The sequence below is a fragment of the Bos indicus x Bos taurus genome, chromosome 29 (genome assembly GCF_003369695.1).
Source record: "Bos indicus x Bos taurus breed Angus x Brahman F1 hybrid chromosome 29, Bos_hybrid_MaternalHap_v2.0, whole genome shotgun sequence".
Classification (NCBI taxonomy): Eukaryota; Metazoa; Chordata; class Mammalia; order Artiodactyla; family Bovidae; genus Bos; species Bos indicus x Bos taurus.
In genome coordinates, this window is record NC_040104.1 from 51,186,041 (window position 1) to 51,208,727 (window position 22,687).

Below are 22,687 nucleotides of genomic sequence, written 5' to 3' on the forward strand. Positions count from 1 at the left end.
ACGCCTCCAGTAGAAAAAATGGCGCTGGTCGCTTTTTTTCTCTTACAGATGGGAGCTAACAATTCCAGCCTCACTCCTTTGAACTGTATCCTGAAAAACTGGGATAGATTTGATCCCCAGGGCTTAAAGAAGACACACCTGGTCTTCCTATGTGATACTGCATGGCCACGGTATCCATTGGAGGATGGCGAACGGTGGCCAGTTGGAGGGTCTCTTAAGTATAATACTGTTCTACAATTAGACCGGTTCTGTAAGGAACAAGGGAAATGGGTAGAAGTAGCGTATGTGTTGCCCTTTTTCTCTCTGTGAAATATGCCAGATTTACGTCCTAAAGGTATAGATTTGGGCGTGAAACCTTCAGCTCCCTCCTATCCTCTTACTTTGCCCCCGTCCTGGGACTCCAAACTGGGATTCAAACTGCCCACATGGAGGTCCAAACAACTCCTGTCTCAGTATGACTTCAGACTACTCTGGTTTCAGTAGAAACTCAGACCATTGAAGTAAGAGATGAGATGGAAGACAGGAGACAAAGAGAAGAGGAAAAACAGGTTTCTCCAATCTATCCCTGGGATCATATGCGCAGAGCAGCCAGAGAGACTGAGGAACAGCCACACAAGCTGTTGCCTCTTTATGAAACACCCACAGGGAGAAATAGTCTGTGAGAGTTAATAAGCCTTTTTCTTATTAAGAAATACAAAGAATCAAGGAGGATCTGGGAGACTATTTAGAGGACCCAGAAAAATATATCAGAGCTTTTAAAGGTGTTACTCTCTGCTTTATGACCTCACTTGGAAGGATGTGATGTATATCTTGGGACAAACGCTGACTCCTGAGTCAAAGACTCGAGTTTTGGGAAAAGCGGTTACTTATGGAGATGAGTGGCTTGGTAATGAATCAGTAGGGAAGAGGGAGAACGAGATAGCGGCCCTCCCCACTGGGAATCAGGCGGTCCCAACTATAGAACCAGACTGGGACTACAACACAGCTAAAGGAAGATGGGATCAGAGTCATTTTGTTAGATGTATTCTTGAGGGACTTAGGCAGCGCGTTCTAAGCCTTTAAACTATGGCAAATTGGCAGATATAGAACAGGAAGAGAAAGAAGCTCCTGGTAAATTCCTAGATAGACTGAGAGAAGGCCTTCGCAGATTCACTGAGATTGATCCCGAAAGTGAAGAGGGAAAAGTGATCTTAAAGGATAGGTTTCTCACTCAATCGGCTCCAGATATCCGCCGTAAGCTATTAAAACAGGCGTATGGACCAAATCAGTCTTTAGATACTCTGTTACAACTGGCTCAGACAGTCTATTATGGTAGGGAATATGAGGAAAAGAAAGAAAGGCAAAAAAAGACAAAGGAAAAGGCGGAAGCCTTCGCCATGGCTATGAAAAACGTTCTTAAACAGCCTGAGAAAAATGCCCAGAGGGGCCCAGGTGAAAAGAGATGGGCTTGCTACTACTGTGAAAAGGAGGGGCACCTCAAGCGTGATTGCCCTCAGGCATCTAAGCCGCCCCCGGCTCCATGTCCAGTCTGCAAAGGACCACACTGGAAGAGAGACTGCCCCCAGAGGCGTAGGTCTCCCGGGTCAGACTCTCAAGACAATCAGGACTGAAGGTGCCCGGGGGTCCCCACACAAGCTCCCGTCCTAATTACACCTGAGGAACCCTGGGTATTAATAGTTGTGGGGGGCCAATCCGTCAATTTCCTTTTAGATACTGGGGCAACTTATTCTGTGCTTACTGAAGCCCCTGGCCCACTTTCTTCCCAATCCGCTTCCGTAATGAGACTGTCTGGATGAGCCAAAAGGTATTATTTCAGTTATTCTTTATCTTGCAACTGGGATTCTGTGCTGTTTTCACATGAGTTTCTGATTGTGCCAGAATCTCCCTCACCCCTTTTGGGAAGGGATATACTGAGCAAGGTCCATGCCTCTGTTTTCATGAATATGGAGCCCTCCCTTTCTCTCCCTTTAGTTGAACAAAATGTAAATCCTAGAGTATGGGCTGATGGAAAATCTGTGGGTCGAGCACAAAATGCTATTCCTGTAGTTGTTAAGCTCAAAGACCCACACGCATTTCCACATAAGAAGCAGTATCCACTAAAACCTGAAGTTAAGGAAGGGTTAAAACCCATCATCGAAAATTTAAAGGAGCAGGGACTATTAATTCCCTGTAACAGTCCTTGCAACACTCCTATTTTGGGTATAAAGAAATCGAATGGTAAATGGAGACTAGTTCAAGATTTACGAATAATAAATGAGGCTGTAGTTCCTTTACACCCCGTGGTGCCTAATCCTTATACTCTATTGTCTAAAATTCCTGAACGGGCCAAATATTTCTCAGTAATTGATTTAAAGGATGCCTTCTATTCAGTGCCTTTGGCGGAAGAAAGTCAATTCCAATTTGCCTTTGAAGACCCTACGCAGCCAGCTTCTCAGTTAACCTGGACAGTTTTGCCCCAGGGATTTCATGACAGTCCTCACTTATTTGGACAAAGTTTGTCACGGGATCTACAAAACTTTAATAGCTCTGAAGCAGTGGTGTTACAATATGTAGATGATATTTTGCTCTGTGCTGAGACAGAAGCTTGTTCACGAGCCTCAGAAGATTTCTTAAACTTACTGGCAGACTGTGGTTACAAGGCATCAAGAAAAAAGGCTCAGCTTTGTCAACAATCGGTTAGATATCTGGGCCTAATCATATCAGAAGGGACTAGGGCCATAGGCCCTGAGAAAATTAAACCTATGCTAAATCACCCCCTACCTATGACTTTAAGACAATTGAGAGGATTTTTGGGAATCACAGCTTACTGTCGCATTTGGATTCCGGGTTACGGGGAACTTGCCCGGCCTTTATATAAACTTATAGCTGAAACTCAGCAGGCCCAAACTGACAAACTGGTTTGGTCTCCAGAAACTCAAAAGGCTTTTAAGGTTCTTCAGACTGCTCTCCTGCAAGCTCCAGCTCTGAGCTTGCCCACAGGGTCAAAATTTAATTTGTTTGTCACTGAAAGAAAAGGTGTGGCATTGGGAGTTTTGACACAACCCCGGGGGCCTCACCAACAACCTATTGCTTATCTAAGCAGATAATTAGATGTAGTTTCACGTGGGTGGCCCCACTGCCTAAGAGTAATTGGGGCAGCGGCTTTATTAGCACCTAAAGCTTTAAAAATAATTAATGGACAAAACCTTACTGTACTGACTTCTCATGATGTGAGTGGAATCTTAAATTCTAAGGTTAATATTTGGATGACAGACAGTAGGCTTCTTAAGTATCAGTCATTGTTGTTAGAAGGACCAGTAACTAAGCTTAAAGTTTGTGGAAATTTAAATCCTACCACTTTCCTTCCTGAGAAGGAAAATGAAACACCTGATCACGATTGTTCTCAATTCCTAACTTTAAACTATGCAGCTCGGGAGGATCTAAAGGATATCCCATTAGACAATCCTGACATGGAAATATTTACAGACGGCAGTTCTTTTGTTCAAGATGGAAAGCGTAAAGCAGGTTACGCCGTGGTGACTGCTGAACAGGTTTTGGAAGCAAAATCTCTCCCCCAGGGAACCAGTGCTCAGTTAGCGGAGCTTGTGGCCCTGACCCGAGCTCTAGAGTTAAGCTAAGGGCAGCGGATGGGCCTGATAACCTATGTGAGCTTACTTCTGCTGACTCCAGATATCCTGAGTCTGCTGTTGTATCCTCAAGACAATGCCTTCCTGTCCTGGGCTCACTCCTATGCTGCATTCCACAATCGGTCTAACTGCTGGGTCTGCGGAGCGCTCCCCTCTTCGTCAGTGGAAGGCTTCCCGTGGTGGACATCCCCACTTCAAAGAAAAGACTTTCTCCAAGTCTGTGAATACCTTCGACAACAATCACATGCGATGCCTCTTCTTCATCTGATGACATCTACCAACCCTAAAATGGACTGGTGCAACACTTTGTACTTTAACTATGGACATAATGTGACTTTTAATTTTGATTCTGGTTGTTTTGTTCTTGCTGTTTGCTCCCTGCATCTGTAATTGTATAACTGGAGATTTGTTTCTAGCTGCATGAAAGCTTTTAAGTTACAAATGGTTGCTCAAACTCCTGCTACTACTGTAGCTTCCTCCAGCTACTATTTGGGGCCCCTGGATCAGATATCCTCAATATGAGGATTAGGAGAATATGTTGCCTCACCAATTTAGGGACAACGCCCCTTGTCAGCTCGGAAGTAGTTATGAAATGAGAATGACGCCCCTTTTCCCTAGGCAACATAATTCTCCTAAAAGAAAAGGGGGGAATGAGAGGGTAACAGGCAGGAAGGCCAGGGGTCTCCAAATAGAGGAAATAGCCTGCAAGTGTCAGACATTTTTATCTCTCTTAAGTGGCAGGAGAAAACAAACTAGCAATATTTTTTCCTTCTCTATACAAATTTAAAGGGAGGTTTCTCTTAAAATATTGTGTTGCCATAATGACACCCGGTTTCGCCTGAAGTTAGCTATTCTCGAGTCTAGAGATAACCAATGCCTTTTTCTTATGGAAATGTTTGTCTTAAGCTATGCTAATGTACTATGCCTTTACCCCAAACTCTGTCTCCAAGTCGGTTCCGCCTCTTGGCCCAGAACCTACTTGACAAACCAGTATAGATATTGTTCTCCTAATCTATGTAAATGAAACTATTTGTATGGTGATCTGTCCTTCTTCAAGATTCAAGTTAATCATTTTATGGCCCAGGATAAACCATTTGGCGCCAAGACTATCCCAAAATGCATCTTATGGGTGAGGGGCCTGGTGCCATTCTGAATTTTAAGACATTCCTTTCTTTCATTAACAGACTGCTAGTGACTATATAACATCCAGCTGAAGACTAGCAGGAGGGTACTCTTTCTGCCCCCTTCTGATGCCTATGTCAGAAGCTTTCTCTATCTCCTTTATACTTTAATAAAAACTTTATTACACAAAAGCTCTGAGCGATCAAGCCTTGTCTCTGGCTCCAGATTGAATTCTTCTCCTCCGGGGGCCAAGAATCCCGGTGTATTCGCGTGATTCAACAACAACCTTTCATGATAAACAGAGTGCCTGAAGAACTATGGATGGAGATTCGTGACATTGTATAAGAGGCAGTTATCAAGACCATCCCCAAGAAAAAGAAAAACAAAAAGGCAAAATGGTTGTCTGAGGAGGCCTTCCAAATACCTGAGGAAAGAAAAGAAGCAAAAGGCAAAGGAGAAATGGAAAGATATACCCATTTGAATGCAGAGTTCCAAAGAATAGCAAAGAGAGATAAGAAAGTCTTTCTCACATGTATACCTGTGGCGGATTCATTTTGATATTTGGCAAAACTAATACAATTATGTAGAGTTTTAAAATAAAATAAAATTAAAAAAAAGAAAGTCTTTCTCAGTGATAAATGCAAAGAAATGGAGGAACAATAGAATAGGAAAGGCTAGAGATCTCTTGAAGAAAATTAGAGGTACCATGGGAACATTTCATGCAAAGACGGACACCATAAAGGATCAAATGGTATGGACCTAAGAGAAGCAGAAGATATTAAGATGAGGTGGCAAGAATACACAGAAGTCTACAAAAAAGATCTTTATGATCCAGATAACCAGGATGGTGTGATCAGTCACCTAGAGCCAAACATCCTGGAATGCGAAGTAGGCCTTAAGTTTCCCCACAATGTCGAAACTTAAAATGTACACAAGTCAAAGAACTAATTTATATCTTTAATTTATATGCTACATGGGTACTTCTCAGTCTCTGCTGAGGGCCATGGGAGTGGACATGGGAGCCAGGAAGGCCAATTGTCAAATCACAGGTCAGCTCATTTTAACCAGGGTCAATCATTAACCTCCTGAAACCACAGTTGCCTAATTAAGTAAAAGTAGGACACAGCTACTTTACAAAGCTGCTGTGATGACTGTATGAGGTCACAAATGTTAAGCACATAATGCAGTGTCTAACCCAGAGTAGAACACTCAAGAACCATTAGTTTCTCTTCTCCATGTTCCATTAGTTAAACATATAATTAAAAACATTTATAAAATCCTACCTCCTTGAAGAGTCCTCTTCAGAACTCTCATCCACTATTAAAGAAAAAAGCAAGATACATTTTAAATCAATGGAAGAAAAATACAGACTATTAAAACCTCAAGACTGAGGCTTTGTTTAAAAGTATTCCTTTCAAACCACAACTGGAGGCCACACTAGAGGAAGGGAACAGTGGTTGTACTATACTTGTAGGCCACTAATGCCTAAGAACCACTCCTCCCCTTTATAATCATCAAATGCAAAAAGCAAACAAACAAACAAACAAACAAAAAAACAGAAAAGAACTGCTGTTTACAATGACCATAATCCTAACCAAACTCCAGGAGACTGATAGAAAATTATACTATACCATTAATGCAATAAGTACTATAAGCTGACAATAGCACGCTTAAACAGCACAATATTTCTGGATTTCTATTGCCTGGAGCACTGAACAGAGACTATAGGTCTTGCTGGGACATGACTACTTCTCTGGCTCTTCAGTTCACAATGAAAACACCCTATCACAGGGTAGCTTGGTCAAAGGCACTGAACCTCAGAGCAAGGTAAAACATTGGAAACAAAAGTCTTCTCTTCCTGGCCCTCTTACCAAAGGCAAGAGAAGTATGAAAGATGTAATATTCAAGGTTTAGAAAGGATAATCTCTTGAAAGGCAGGTGGGGGAGGGCAAACGGGTAAAGGGGCTCAATTCAGTGATGAGAATGGGGACTAGACTTGTAGTGGTGAGCATGAAGTAGGGTACACAGAAGCTGAAATTTTTAAAAAAACTTCCATATATATATATATATATATATATATATATATATGGAACTTCTTTAAAAACTTGTTTAAAACTTTTTTAAAAAGTTCAGCTTCTGTGTGTGTATATGTATATATGTGTGTGTATATATATACACACACACACACACACTAACATGTTTAAAAACAATCACTTGAGACTATCTCCTTCCATTGCTCAAGAGTATCTGGACCACACAGATCAGGATGGTCCAAAGAGTGCTATGTACTAGTGAGGGATATCATTAATATCAGTCCTTCCCATTATATGGCAAATGTTTATAGAAATCATGCTTTTTCAGCTTGGGAGGCGTACATCATCACATCCTAAGCTGATGAACAAGGGGAGGGAGGGAAGTATGGAGGGAACCATGGTCTCTGGTGCTGTTGGACAACATTTCCCAGGGGTCGTCATGATCTGATGCTGGAGGGATGAGTCACATGCAGTGACTCCACGGGGAGAGGAGCACTGCAAGCTTGAGCAAGGAGAGCAGGGGCAGTGATTTTTAAATGTTTTCACCCTGTGACATCAGAACAACGCTTAGTGCATAAAAGACACTCGAAATGTATCTGTTTAGTGAACAAATGAACAAATAAATAAGCATGTCTTCTTTGAAAATTTTCTTTAGAAAAATACAGAAATTAACCAGAGAAAGACTCTATTCTGAGTGTATTGAAGATCAAGACACTGTCATCTCTGTATCTCCTCTGACTAATGTAATAAACCAACCTACAGTTCTTTGATAGATGTTTTTGTTGTTGAGTCACCAAATCGTGTCTGACTCTTGTGATCCCATGGACTACAGCTTACCAGGCCCTTCTGTCCATGGGATTTCCCAGGCAAGAGTATGGGAGTGGGTTGCCAGTTTCTTCCCCAGGGGATCTTCTGACACAGGGATCAAGCCGTATCTCCTGCATTGGCGGGTAGATTCTTTATTACTGAGCCACCTGGGAAGCCCCCTTTGATTAGATAGAGGTCTACTCAGTTAAAAGTATCCTTGGATACCCTGTACAATGTGCTAGATGCCACATCCAGTGGACCTAATGCTGTTTTTGTTAATACAAAGTATCGTGCTTTTATTAGAACCTGCAGAGTCCCAAGTTGTTCTATTTGAATATCTATTATGATAATCTTTTAACTGCTGGCAAGAGAACATCATGTTCTTACAAAACTATACTCTCATGACAACTGTCCAACACACAAAAGAAAATATCTGATCCTAATGAAGTCAACCTATCTCTCTCTCTCTGGATCTGTAAGGAATGAAGTTGGCAATCTAGACCTGCTTGGTACAATAGGCAAAATAACTGGTTCTCAACCAGGCATTGCTTTTATGCCTTCTGTACAATTGGTAGGTATCTTTCAGAAATAATCTCTCACTACTATGCTGCACACTGCCTCAGCTTTGCAGTTATTGTTTATCATTTCTTATCCTACCAGGAAGGGATTATTCAAGTTCCCAGTTTTAATGATGGTAACTATTTTAGTGAGACTAATCACTACACAGTGAAACTGAAAGTGAAAGTGAAGTCACTCAGTTGTGTCCGACTCTTTGCGACCCCATGGACTGTAGCCTACCAGGCTCCTCCGTCCATGGGATTTTCCAGGCGATAGTACTGGAGTGGATTGCCATTTCCTTCTCCAGGGGATCGTCCTGACCCAGGGATCGAACCCGGGTCTCCTGCATTGTAGACAGATGCTTTACTGTCTGAGCCATCATTCACTAAATGCAAACCATTTCTCAAAATGAAAGTTCACTTTCATAAGACGTCCAATCTGCTGTTCTATGACTATAGATGAAATATACATCATACTCAATTTTTTTTTTCTGATTTACACAAAGATCTAATATAGGACTTTAGGGGCCACATTAAAGAGACGGATTTCTTTTCACACAATACTTTCTTTGATGTTAAATCACCAACAATTAACTTCTTAAAGAATTCTGAATACTAGAGTATAAAGACCTTAATTAAAAAAATAAAATAAACATACAATTTACACTACTTTTTTCATAGTTCTTTCATTATTGAAACTTCCTCATTCCTACTTTATCTATGATAGAATCACCGAGAGTAATTCAGTATCAGATGATGTACCTGGGTTGCTATTTTCAGGAGAAGTTTTAGATCTCTTTTCTTTATATTCAGAAATCAGTTGCCGAAAGCTATGTATTGAAAATGTGATAATATTTTAACACTGATATGAAAAACAACTACCAAATTCTTAGATCATTTCAGACAATGTCAGAGATAATATCAAAACTTCAATTGTTGTATACATTTCAAGTTTCTAAGTTCTGTAAACTTTTATTTAGCATGTAGTAAAGGAGAAAGTAAAGGTATATTTTCACCCTGCTGATTTAACTTATATGCAGAGTACATAATGAAAAAGACTGGGCTGGATGAAGCACAAGCTGGAATCAAGATTGCCAGGAGAAATATCAATAACCTCAGATATGCAGATGACACCACCCTTATGGCAGAAAGTGAAGAAGAACTAAAAAGTCTCTTATGAAAGTGAAAGAGGAGAGTGAAAAAGTTGGCTTAAAGCTCAACATTCAGAAAACTAAGATCATGGCATCCAGTCTAATCACTTCATGGCAAATAGATGGGAAAACAGTGACTGACTTTATTTTTTGAGGCTCCAAAATCACTGCAGATGGTGATTGCAGCCAAGAAATTAAGACACTTACTCCTTGGAAAGACAGTTAGACCAACTTAGCATATTAAAAAACAGAGACATTACTTTCTCAACATAGGTCCGTCTAGTCAAGGTTATGGTTTTTCCAGTAGTCATGTATGGATGTGCGAGTTGGACTTTAACAATAACCCTGTGTACGAGACAGCAAAAGAGACACCGATGTATAGATCAGTCTTATGGACTCTGTGGGAGAGGGAGAGGGTGGGGAGATTTGGGAGAATAGAATTGAAACATGTATAATATCATGTATGAAACGACTCGCCAGTCCAGGTTCGATGCACGGTACTGGATGCTTGGGGCTGGTGCACTGGGACGACCCAGAGGGAGGGGAGGGGAGGGAGGAGGGTGGAGGGTTCAGGATGGGGAATGCGGGTATACCTGTGGCGGATTCATTTCGATATTTGGCAAAACTAATACAATATTGTGAAGTTTAAAAATAAAATTAAAAAAAATAAATAAATAAAATAAAATTAAAAAAAAAAAGAAAGCAGAGCACAGAAGAATTGATGCTTCTGAACTGTGGTCTTGGAAAAGACTCTTGAGAGTCCCTTGGACTGCAAGGAGATCCAACCAGTCCATCCTAAAGGAAATCAGTCCTGGGTGTTCATTGGAAGGACTGATGTTGAAGCTGAAACTCCAATACTTTGGCCACCTGATGCAAAGAGCAGACTCATTTGAAAAGACCCTGATGCTGGGAAAGATTGAAGGCAGGAGGAGAAGGGGACAACAGAGGATGAGATGGTTGGATGGCATCACCGACTCAGTGGACATGATTTTGGGTAAACTCTGGGAGTTGGTGACGGACAGGGAGGCTTGGCATGCTGCAGTTCATGGGGTCCCATAGAGTCGAACACGACTGACCAGCTGAACTGAACTGAAAGGAGAAAGAAAAGGAAGATGCAGTAGTTATGAACTCAGGGCAGTACAGCTCCAATAATTAACTAGATTTAGCTTGGCATACGAAAACTCTCTCGAGCTTGCAAATCCTCCCTCTGTAACCAACTGCTCTTTGTTCCTGGAGGAGTTGTTTCTCTTCAGTTCAAAGTCCTTCCTCTATACAACTGGGATATTACTATCTTATTTAAAAAGAGGATTAATAGGATGTAATGAGGTAGTATACACCCCAAATTCTTGCAGAAACAGTCAAAGAGTGGAATAATTTCATCTTCAACTTTATTGCTGTAACTACTTTGGAATTCCAAGTAAATCCCAATGTGTGCTTTTTCATACATTAAACATTCAAGTGTTTCATGAAACTGTTATCAATTCTGGTGATTAGCTGTTCTTTGTGGTTTGTAATTTAGGGAATCTCAGCTTTTAGATATGTGTACCTAAATTTATTTATGAATTTATTTATGAATTCACTACATTAGAGAACATAATGATCCCCCATTATTGCAGCTAATTACACAAAGAGCAGAAAACTAATCACAATCAAGACCTGGCCTGGACCACTATTCTTCCTTCTCTACCTACTCAAACTCTGAACCAGCAGATCTTTCTGACAATGATGTTTAATCTCCATGTTCCTCTCCAATTCACTTGGAAGACATATCCCTACTCTTACCGTGGGTACTGGCAAGTTCTAGACAGGGCTTGCCTTTCTGAATTCCAACTATCTTACTTGAGATTTAGGGATTTCTGCTGAATGGGTTCCTTATAGGGCAGATTCTGAAAACATTTAAGGTGGAGGCAGGCAGAAATCCGTTGGAAGATTTTCATTATTACAGGAAAGAGATCCAATGAGGAGCCAAGCATAATTAGGGAATCTCAGGCAAGCTGGCATCCACTACTCTGGGAAGGATGAAAGGGAACCTGTGACCTAAGAAAAGGTGCCCCCACAGGACAAAAAGCCGCCTTGAGGTTCAAGTCTAGATACAAAGGAGAAAGGGAAGTCTGCTCAATCCCTGCAGGAGCACTTGACCCTCTCTGACAGCCTAAAATGGTCCCCACTGACATCTGCTAGCAGAAAAGACAAATAAGAGCCTCAAGGGCACCTCATCGTGAAGATACAGGCTCCACGTGGGCTCCACATAAGGTCTCTGAATGAGGGGTGAAGCTAGGTGGCCCAGCTGCCCAAACTGGGTGCTGGAGCTTTGTTCGCATCAGTGACTAGGTGACAAGCATACATATGAGAACAAAGGAGCTCTCACTTGAAGTTGACGTGTGCATCACCTTAAAGGCTGGGGAACCTGGACCCAGAGGAGCAGCCTGGGAGAAAAGGTCAATCGTGAGCCCACTGAAGGATGAGTTTTTTTTTTTTTTTTTTCCTTTTAAAATAATTTTATTAAAGGTCTTTATAGAGCCACATCCAGACTCCAGATCCAGCTGCCAAGCAGACCCTGTCAAGACCAGCTGTAGCACCAGTGCTGCAGCAGTAGAATCAATGCAAGAAACAGAATAATGAGAAGGAACTATTTTCTCCCCTTCAAATGACTTGTGGAAGAGGACTGTTTCATTGATCTTAGGGAATTCTCCGGGTTCTTGGAAAATTCAAGCGGAAGTGTATAGAGAGGCAAGCTCTCAAGGGAAAATAGGATTTGCTGCTGAAATAAATATTTCAAGACCCAAAGAACTAGTTAGAAATATCACCACTGTGACACTGTTCCTACGCCATACCAAGAGGTCACACTTGAAATGAAATAGCTAATGTCAAGCTTTCTAAGGATCAAGGTCTACATGTCCTGAGATAAGTACCCCGAGCCCACAGCCAAGAGTCACTAATTGGCCCTTGCTTGGCTTTCAGCTCTTGAGGGGTAACATCTCACCACCATTCTCCAAACTGCCTGCACCAAACTGGAACTCTCACTGGTCATGTAGCACGTAACAGTTAAAATTATTTTTGGCTGCAGTTTAGTGAGAATTGGCATTTTAATGTGAACACTTACATATTAAAACCACTAATAACAGCATATTCTTCTGCAGTCCATCCAAAAACATCTTGAGAAAAGATGTCAGCACCTTGTTGAAGAAGAAATCTGACGACATTTATTGATTCATACTTGACAGCAAGCATGAGAGCTGTTCTAAAACAACAGAGAGATGACTTCAGCCTCAGGAAGTTGAGTTGACTTACATAAACAGTTAATTTGATATGCTTTACCAAGTGAATGTCTTGCCCTTTTATGAAGAACTGACCATTTACAGGATCAAGTGTTCATCTTTGCAAATTACCTCCAAGGCTAAAATGAAGGGATGGAAAAGAAGCCTCCTGTCCCACTGGGATGCCAGGCAGCAGCACTTAGTATTTCAAAAGTCCCTGATGGGGACTTCCCTGGTGGGCCAGTGGCTAAGACTCCAGGCTCCCAATGCAGGGGGCCTAGGTTCCATCCCTGGTGAGGGAACTTGATCCCATATGCTGCAACTAAGAGTTCCCACAACTAGGACCCCACGTAGCAAAATAAATAAATGTTTTTTAAAAATAATAATAAAGTCCTTGATGGACAAAAATGATGCTGAGGTCACTTATCTGAGGCAGATGACGAATTAAGGGATAAATTCCCTATTTCCTCCTTAGTCTGATATATTTGGCTTCAAAGTCAGCTAGAGGTTGGGTTAAGGAAAGGCTACTTGAAGGTTTAAATAAAAAAATATTGATAATAATGGGAATAAAAATAGTCATGGTGGCAGTTAATGATGTGGACAAGCCTGTGCTAGGCGCTAAACATGAAATACTATATATCAAATCTTTCTTACACACAGGCACCTTTGAAAGATGCATTACTATTTGCCTTTTGTATCAGGAAACTTATTTGCTGATGATAACCCTAATCAGTAGGAAACCTAGGAATTGAACCTAGCCTGAAACTAAAGCCCATCATTTCATCTGTATCATTCGCCTCTGACATATCTTTGTTAAAGAAACTGTTTATCTGATCAAAGCTATCTTTCTTGCTTCTACCTTCATTAAAAATGAAAATATCAAAATGTACTAAAATGAGAAAGGATAAAAACTGATGAGCCCACAGGATCTGGTGACCGTGAATAATAATCACCTTTTTGTGGCTGTTGTTAGTTAGTCGCTATGTTGTATCTGACTCTTTTGTAACCTAGTAACATCAGCATTCTTCAAACAAAGTAATTTAAAACAAAGAGTTATGCAAAAGACAAAATCAAGTCTTTTAGGTTTACTATGCATCTTATAAAAATATATACATACAAAGTAGAGGTTAAAGAATTCTTTTAAAACTAATACAATTATGTAAAGTTTAAAAATAAAATAAAATTAGAAAAAAGAAAAAAAAAGAATTAAGAAACTCAATACTGTCATGAGGCAAATTAAAAAGCAGAATTCATATTTCACAAAGCTAATAAAACTAATTTGAAATACCTCAGCTATTACAAGATCAACAACCAAACAAAAAGAGGTTGCGTATGACATAGGTCAATACTTTAAAGGAATATAAATCAAGCTATACATTCCTGCTATATATTGTTCATGATTCCCAGTCAGAATAATTGACTTTCTACTTAAGTACATCACAAATGAATCCTCTTATTCATTTAATCTTGATATTATCATCCTAGAACAACACTAAGGGTTTTAAAAAGAAAAAGAAAAATGGCACCTTTTCATCTTATCAACCGCATGTATATTTTCTTCTTTCTTTACTAAAAACTCCACCATTTGCCCTCTCCTTTCATATATCGCAAGTAACAGTGATGTCAGGTCATCCTGTAAAACAGGGAAAACCATTTCTAATGTACACAGTTAACCTATTTCTAAACTGAAATTAAAATCGTGCAATAGATTCTCTGACCTTAAAAATAAAAGTCAGAAAGTAAATGAAAGAAAGCCCCCTCCTCATTGCCCTGTGCATCTTCTTTCTCTTTAATATGCTCCTCCTCTGGGCCTTCCCTGGTGGTCCAGTGGCTAAGTGTCAAGCTCCCAATACAGGGGGTGCGGGTATCATTTAGCGACTGTATCAACTGCATATTTTAGGGACAATTCTGAGGCAGAAATATATAATACTATTTGTAGCATGCATAACCTATCCAAGGATGACCATGAGTAAACTCAAAAGGTTTACAGACATTCCAGTGGGAATATTATTCTCTAACATGAACAGGCAAAGAGAGAAACTTTTTTTTTTTTTTCTTTTTCAAAAAGTCAACTGTGGGAACCCTGTTTTACTGCTTTCTCAGAAATGTCTCGTGGAATTTAATCTTACTCATTCTCTCTTCCTTGCTTGCTCTTTCCACCTCCCTTCCTTAAGTTAGACGTTCTGGCTGAGAGGTCAGCATTAGCTAGATGCTAACTGCATGCAGGATGAGCACCCTCCCCACCTTATCTTCCAAGACCCTGCTTGATGACTCTCATGTGATTACCTCCAGACCACCAGGAGGAAGCTTCCAAAATCCTAGAGTTCTGGTGTCTGTCTTGCTTTACTGCTCTTAAAGACAGCAACATAAAATTACCAATAAATACATGCTCAACATTTTCTCGGGGAGTTGCTCCTTCACCAGCTCTCCCTGCGGTGTCTCTTATAATCTTGTGTGTTTGTGAGAGTTATTCAGTGCAAAACCACCACAACCAACTTAAAAATTCTAATTTGAAAAATTCAATCCCATTCTTAAGAGATTTGTTAAAATATGAAATCAATTATAGATTAATTAGACTATCTTTAAAAATCTTCAAATATTTATCAAAATAAACTATCAATCAAAAATTGGAAACTTAAATGCTTATGGATGGAAAGCTGATGACCTGAGTAAGTGAAAAAGCCAGGTGAGACCAGTAACCCCGAAAACACATGTCCCACACAGGAGGGGTGGCCTCTGCACTCAGACCAAACAGTAGGATGGGCTCAAGGGGGTCCAAATTTGGTCCTTGGAAAAGCCTGAACTTCTGCATGAGCCTCCTAAATTTGAAATGTTGACTCAATATATGGAGGTAAACTAAACATATCCAAGGGCCGTGTCTGGTTTATGGCCCACTTTTGGTTTTATGTTTGCTGCTTCCAAACAGGTGTGTATAAAGCAAATATTTGTATGTGAAACCTTTCCTTTCTTTAGTATCATATGTTTCACAGAAAACGTGGGTCCCAATATGTAATAAATACAGCTATTAAGACTCATAATTCAATTAAACATAAATTATATTAAAAAGACTCATAATTCACAGTCAAGAATGTTTCCACTGCCTGTTGAAACTACAATCTATCTCTAGAATTCTTCTAGATTGTTAATAAAATGGATCATGAGTTTCCAAGCCTGCTGAAAATAAATGCTTAAAACAATTCCCCTCTGTACTGTTACTAACTTCACGGGTTTTAAAGCTCTCATCTGCTTATGCCAGGGATCAGCAATTCTAACAGACACATGGCAAGAGTCTGTCCTGAAGCTGACACCAAAAAAGGCTCATGAGTTACTATTACTGCAGTCAGGAAAACCCTGCTGGTAACAAACATCTGTTGACCTAATGACCTGGATGATAAGTGAAGGTGCAAAATCCTTAAAGGATCAGACTCTACAGAGAAGTGACTTCACCATGAGCAAATTGCTAAAGACTCTAGGAGTGTCACTGAATGATGAGTGGTTGGAAGGAAAAGGAGTCATTGTTCAAGCCCATAGATATTGCCAAAGATACTCCTTTTAGTGTCTCAAGCACAGGGGCAGAGAAAAAGTCAGGCTAATATTGTTGGAAAGGAAGGAGCTGATGGAAGTAGCTAGCATTGATCAAACTCCAATGCTTCAGGAGACTACTTTCTTTTGTGAAGGGTGCATTGAGAAATTACATATATTCACTCCATAGTTATTCATCAAGGATTGGATCAGAATCTCAAGGGAATAGTTCTAAATACACACGTCCAAGTGTTCCTTGATTTACTCAGTCAAAATCTACAGTGAACAGCCTAAGCTTATAAATTTTTAAAATATGTTTTCCCAAATAATTGTGGTTCACCAGCAGAATATAGCTGACAATTAGTGCAGCAACCACTCCAGTCTCATCTCTTACTCACACGGCCAATTCCTTCTCTTATGTGAAGGTTTGAATAAAAAAGAAAAGTGTAAGAGGCAAGAGTTATTAAAACTGCAATTTTTAAAATTTTCCTGGGTAAACAGTGGTAGAACAGGGACCAGTAAACACAAAAGTCAACCTGATCTCATTATTTATAAACTCCTTACTTCCTTCCCATCAGGACATTCTAGATGGGAGAGCAGAGTCTAGACTCTTATCTAAGTGGATGGTTCTGCCAGAATAGGATAATATCAGGTAGTTATTTGTTCTTCTCTATTAATTCCCACTTAATCACCACCTGTTCACTGTCAGTCTGTTTTGATCAGAGTCTTCTTAAAACTGGCACCTAGGCAAGTTTACAATTCACTCACAATCTTTTTCAAAATGACAACTATTATCCCGGAAAGCTGAAAAGCATATAAGAAATATATAAACAAGGGAATAAAAAGCACAAACCAAAATCTCAGGACTTCCGTGGTGGTCCCGTGGCTGGGTCTCAGTGCTCCCAGGAAAGAGGGCCTGGGTTCGACCCCTGGTCAGGAAACTAGATCCTGCATGCAGAAACGAAGCCCAGCTCAGCCAAATAAATAAATATTAAAATAAATAAATCCTCTTTTTGGCATTTCCCAACTGCCAAAATTCCAGCTTGACTTGCACTTTTCACTTGCTTGCTCCTTTTCCTTTCCTTTTACACTCTTAAAACTTGGGCAATGAGAGAGAAACTGTGTTTATATAAACCATTTTTCATAAAATGGGAATTTGTGAACAGCAGCAAGATTTCTAATATGTTTTAAAATGCTTTCATTATGTTGAATTTTAAGACAAAGTCTACTGAGACAAATTTTGCTTTACTGTGTTATTTTAGACTGATTACAAAAAAAAAAAAAAAAACAACCTTAAGTGGGGGAAAATATGTGGAAAATGTTTTACCTTTAACAAGTGCAGTGTTATCATGAATACCAGCCATAAACGCATAAAGGAATGCTTTACTCTCTAATGCTTGAGAAATATCATAATTTAAAGTGAAATCTTAGACAATTTGGTTTTTTCAAAACACTTTCACTCAGGAAAGGCTGGAGCTTCCAAAGAAGGAAAACTGAGCCCACCTGTGAGAGTGGAGGGAGTTCCTGGTGGGGATGCAGCTGCAGGATGTCACGTGTGTCCTGGAGAAAGCAGGAGGGGCAGCTTCACCATCACCAGCTCCACACGCACAGCTGCAACCCCACCAAGCAGCTCCCTGGGGCTGAGCACAAGAGACCCTGAGGTGTACATCGTGAACCAAGCAGTCACCAGCACAAGTGAACGCCCTTGCTGGGGGTCAAACATGACCTGACCCTCTTGGACGAATCTCAGAACCGGGGTCCTGGAGGGCTCAGGGCTCCAGGCCTGCTGCCTCCCAGGCCCACTTGCACTCACCCAGCTCCCCCTCATGGGCACTGGGTCTCCTTCCTCCTCCTACCCACCCCCAGGGGTACCCATTCTTTGAACCCCTGGAAGCAGCCACTCCTCACATCACTTCACTCCCCTCCAAGTCTGCATCATTTGTGGGCTCTCAGTCTACCACCCACTCCAGGGCACGTTCTGAGGGGAAATCTTCCTTCTGGGGTAGACAGCTGGTTGGGAGACAGAGCTTTGCCTTCTCTGTGGGCTCCAACATTTTTCCCCCTGCAGTGGCTTTGGAGTTGTTTCCATGGTAACAGGACTTGATGGACACTATTCAGTTTACCTATTTACATAGTTAGAAATAAAACACTTCTACTCTTGCCTAGAAAATCCCATGGATGGAGGAGCCTGGTAGGCTGAAGTTCATGGAGTCACAAAGGGTCAGACACAGCTGAGCAACTTCACTTTCACTTTCCACTTTCATGCATTGGAGAAGGAAATGGCAACCCACTCCAGTGTTCTTGCCTGGAGAATCCCAGGGACAAGGGAGCCTGGTTGGCTTCTGTCTATGGGGTCACACAGAGTCGGACACGACTGAAGTGACTCAGCAGCAGCAACAGCAGCAGCAGTTAAAAAAATGCTTTGCAAATATTTTGTAAATAAAGTGTAAATAAAGTTAGTTGAGATGTACCTTGTTCCTGGCTTCTATATTGGCCTCGCAGGAAAGCAGCTTTGCTGCAAGTGATAGTCTGGCAAAAGACAGCATAGTGGAGAGTGGTGTTCCCACAGACGTCCATGACATTGGGTCGGCACCATGCTCCAGCAGAAGAGTCGCACACTCCTCTTCTTGGCATTCTATGGCATGTCAGTGTTGCACCAAGAAACAGAGTGTAAATTCTAGGAATTCAAAGTAAACAGTACACAAGCTTCACCGGTTTGCTATATGTAAATGAGATGAATTCACTTTTAGTCTCAGTAGTTAAATCACATCCACCTCGTGTGGACATGGTTGGCTTCCCCATACCTTCATCAGTATTGTCCTGTTTTCATTGTCACAGAGGTTAAGCAGGCATTTTCTCTCCCCAGAGCAGAGTGACCACCGCTGAATGGCCATTGGCACAGGCCAAGTGGAGGGTAGTCCTATGAAAGCAAGAGGAGTTTTCAGGAAACTGTAGTTTTACCGTTACAAAATAAACAATTGTTCCTGTGATTGAAAACATTCAATAGCATGCTATTCCTATCCCTCTAAAACAAATATTTTGTTTCCTTCTGGAGAAATAACATTATATATTAGCATTAGCTCTTCTTAACACAATAACGAAAGAACAATTTACTTGAATAGAATGACCATGACCTTGAGATTCAGCTCAACTTGGGTTTGAATTTGACTTTCAGAGAAGCTGTTGCCTCTCTGTGCCTCAATTTCCTCATCAACAAAATGGAGAGAGAGAAGTAGTTCTCTCACAGGACAGTACTGCCATGCTTAAATGAGATCCATGCAAAGAGTTTTGAACTGTTCCTGGCACAGGTAACAGCTCAGTAACTGTTAGGTAATATAATCATACTTATTACTATTACTACTATTTTACAAGGACAACATCTCAATGAAGTCAAAGGATATCATACCTCCTTTGCAGATACATTTTGAGAATTAGAGACAACACTGTGCTTCAATGATTCTAATACCTTCATTTTCTGACATTTTAACGTCTCTGACATTGGAATGAAATTATAATTCACATTGTCTGTACAACTATAATTGGTAGCATTTTTGTTTGCTCATTTCTCATTTTTCCTGTTGATTTAATTACCATAAAGTCTTTTTGTCTAAGGTTGCTTCTTTTTAATTAAAATATAGATGATGTATATTATATATTATTATATATTACAGGTACACAATGTAGTGATTCACATTTTTTATAGGTCATACTCCATTTAAAGTTATTATACAATATTTGCTATATTCCCCATGTTGTACAATACATCCCAGTAGCTCGCAGGATTTTAGTTCCCCCACCAGGTAACAAACCCTGGGCCCACAGCAGTGAGTCTTAACCACTGGATAACCAAGGGACTCCCTAGATACCCTTGACTTCTGAAAAGGCTGAAAGTTGTCAGAAAATATCAATCATCAAAAAAATTCTAAAAAAAAAAAAAAAATTGAAAGTGAGAAATCATTTTTATCTCTGCCACATTCCTATTAGTGCCAAAAAGACAAACCCTGTCTGGTAAGCCGATGTGGCCTATAGACAGCTTGATCTACAGAGTGTTTTAAATTTTTTGTGTTGTTAAAATGTTAAATCAACATCCAGATTTCTTTTCTTTTTTTTTCTATTTCTTGTGTGTGTGTGTGTGTGTGTGTGTGTGTGTGTCTGTCTGTCTGTCTGTCTGTTGAAATCCAGGAAACTCCAGAATTCTTACTTTTGAAATCATTCTTAGAAAGGTCTTTGGGGTGGGAGGGAGGCTCACAAGGAAGGGGATATATGTATACTTACAACTGATTTATGATGCTATACAGCAGAAAACAACACAACATTGTAAAGCAATTATTCTCCAATTTAAAAAAAAAATTAAGGTTAAGAAACAGAAATAGAAAAAAACAGAAGGTCTCTGTCAGCACATAAAAAACTGTATAAATAGGAATCTGAGTTTTATTCTGGTTCTTTGCTCACTGTGCATATTTGAAATGTTTGATCCATACTCTATCTGAAACTTTTTGGTGAGATAAAAATTGAGTTACTTTTCTCTTTTACCAGGTTATTTCTCCACCATCTACACACAGTTTATCAGTTCTAAAAGAAAAGGTCATCAATTTCAAGTTCTAAAGTTTTACATACATTTGGGTATTTGGGCATTCTGTTGCATTCATTTATCTGTCTTTTCAGTTGTTAGTAAATGAACACTTTGTGGGCATTTATAGCACATTTTGATATCTATAAGGGCAAATCTTCCTCTACTATACAAAACTTTTAATTTCATCACAACAATTAAAGACAGCATATGTAACCCAAAATCTTTAAAACCATGAAATATTGATTTGCTTTAAATATAGAGAGACCATACACCCTAAGAAAATGTCTTCCTATTCAAGGACACAGCCAGCTTCCTATTTCAAAGCTGTCGTCTAAGGTCCTTCAGCAAAGAACACATATACCTAAGTGTACACTGATATAAAATGGATACTGAATTGTATCTGAAGAATTTTTAATCCAGAAGTTGATTTGGCATGGGAATTATTTTGCTCACTATGCAGTTTTCTGTAATATATAACCTTATGGTATAAAAAATGTATACATTAAAAACAAGATATTGACAACATCAGAAATCTGTCCACTGCCATGATCCACAATAGGCAATCCATGAAGAAGTGCTTTCATAAATTGCATGAGAAAAAATGTGAGAGCCAGAAGATTCAGAAGATTTCTTGAAGGCCATATAACTTGAGAGCTGTTACTCATGAGTACATCATGCTAACCCATGCAAATAAAAGTAGGAGGAAGAAAGGAAAAACAGATGCTATTCATGTTTCATTTCATTTCTGTGATTAACAACATTAAGTTAAAAGACTTCAAAACTATCAGTAAAGCTCTATAAGGGGAATTATAAGTGGGTCTAAAACCAGCTAAGGCTTTTTGCTGCCTATAAAGTCTGCGGGGTGCTGGATTCCAGGAAGGTATCCAGGAGCCTTGGAAGGGAAACTCACAGGAGGGATCCCTGCCAGGCCCTTCCACCCCGCTTACCTGTTCATTTGTCCCTGTCTTTCAGGGAGGAGCCAAAGGGCGACACACCCTTCTTACTCCCAAAGCCAAAAGACTTCTTCATCTCAGAGCCTATGAACTCCAAACACACCTCACCTCACCCTCGGCTCTTCACAGTCCCCTAAACACACCATGCGCACTACAGGTAAGCCAGAGCCATCCTGCCACAACTTCCCAGATGGGAAGCTCAATGGTTTGGAATCTTTCATCGCAGAATGATCGTTGCTAAGCAATGCCTCTAAACACATTGCCCATGCACACAGAGCCCTGGCGTGCCAGCCCAGTGCTCATATGCAAGAGCTGTAAGTTCATTTCCTGAACGAAACAAACAATATCAATAAACCTTTACCTAAACTAAGAAGGAAAGAGAGGAAACTGAAATACAGAAATGAAAGTGACATTATAACTGTATAACTGTCAAAATAACTATAGTATCCAAAGCAATCTACAGATTCAGTGCAATTTCTATCAAATTACCAATGGCATTTTTCACACAACTAGAACAAAAAATTTTACAGTGTGTATGGAAACAAAAGACCCCAAATAGACAAAGCGATCTTGAGAAAGAAAAGCAAGAGCCGACAGAATAAGGTACCCTGACTGCAGACTATTCTGCAAGCTTCAGTAATCAAAACAAAGTACTACCACAAAAAAGAAATATATTGAATGATCAATGGAACAAGACAGAAAGTCCAGTGAGAAACCTACTTACCTGTGGTCAATTAATCTAGGATAAAGGAGGCAAGACTATACAAAGAAGAAAAGACAGCCCCTTCAATGAGTGGTGCTGAGAAAGCTCAACAGCTACATGTATAAGAAGGACATTAGAACACTCCCTAACATCATACACAAAAATAAACTCAAAATGGATTAAGCACCTAAATATAAGACAGGTCCTGTAAAACTCAGAGGAGGATATAGGCAGAACACACTGTGACATAAATTACAGCAGGATCTTTTTTCATCCACCTCTTAGAGTAATGAAAATAAAAACAGAGATAAGCAAATGGGATATAATTAAATGTAAAAGCTTTTGCACAGTGCAGGAAATCATAAACAAGACAGACGACAACC

The 22,687-nt window shown here is 40.1% G+C and overlaps 1 pseudogene; it reads right to left on the bottom strand.

Annotated features, from left to right (window-relative positions):
* Window positions 1–13,432: 13,432 nt before the first annotated feature.
* LOC113886099 lies at window positions 13,433–21,747 on the bottom strand (annotated as a pseudogene).
* Between the last annotated feature and the right edge of the window lie 940 nt (window positions 21,748–22,687).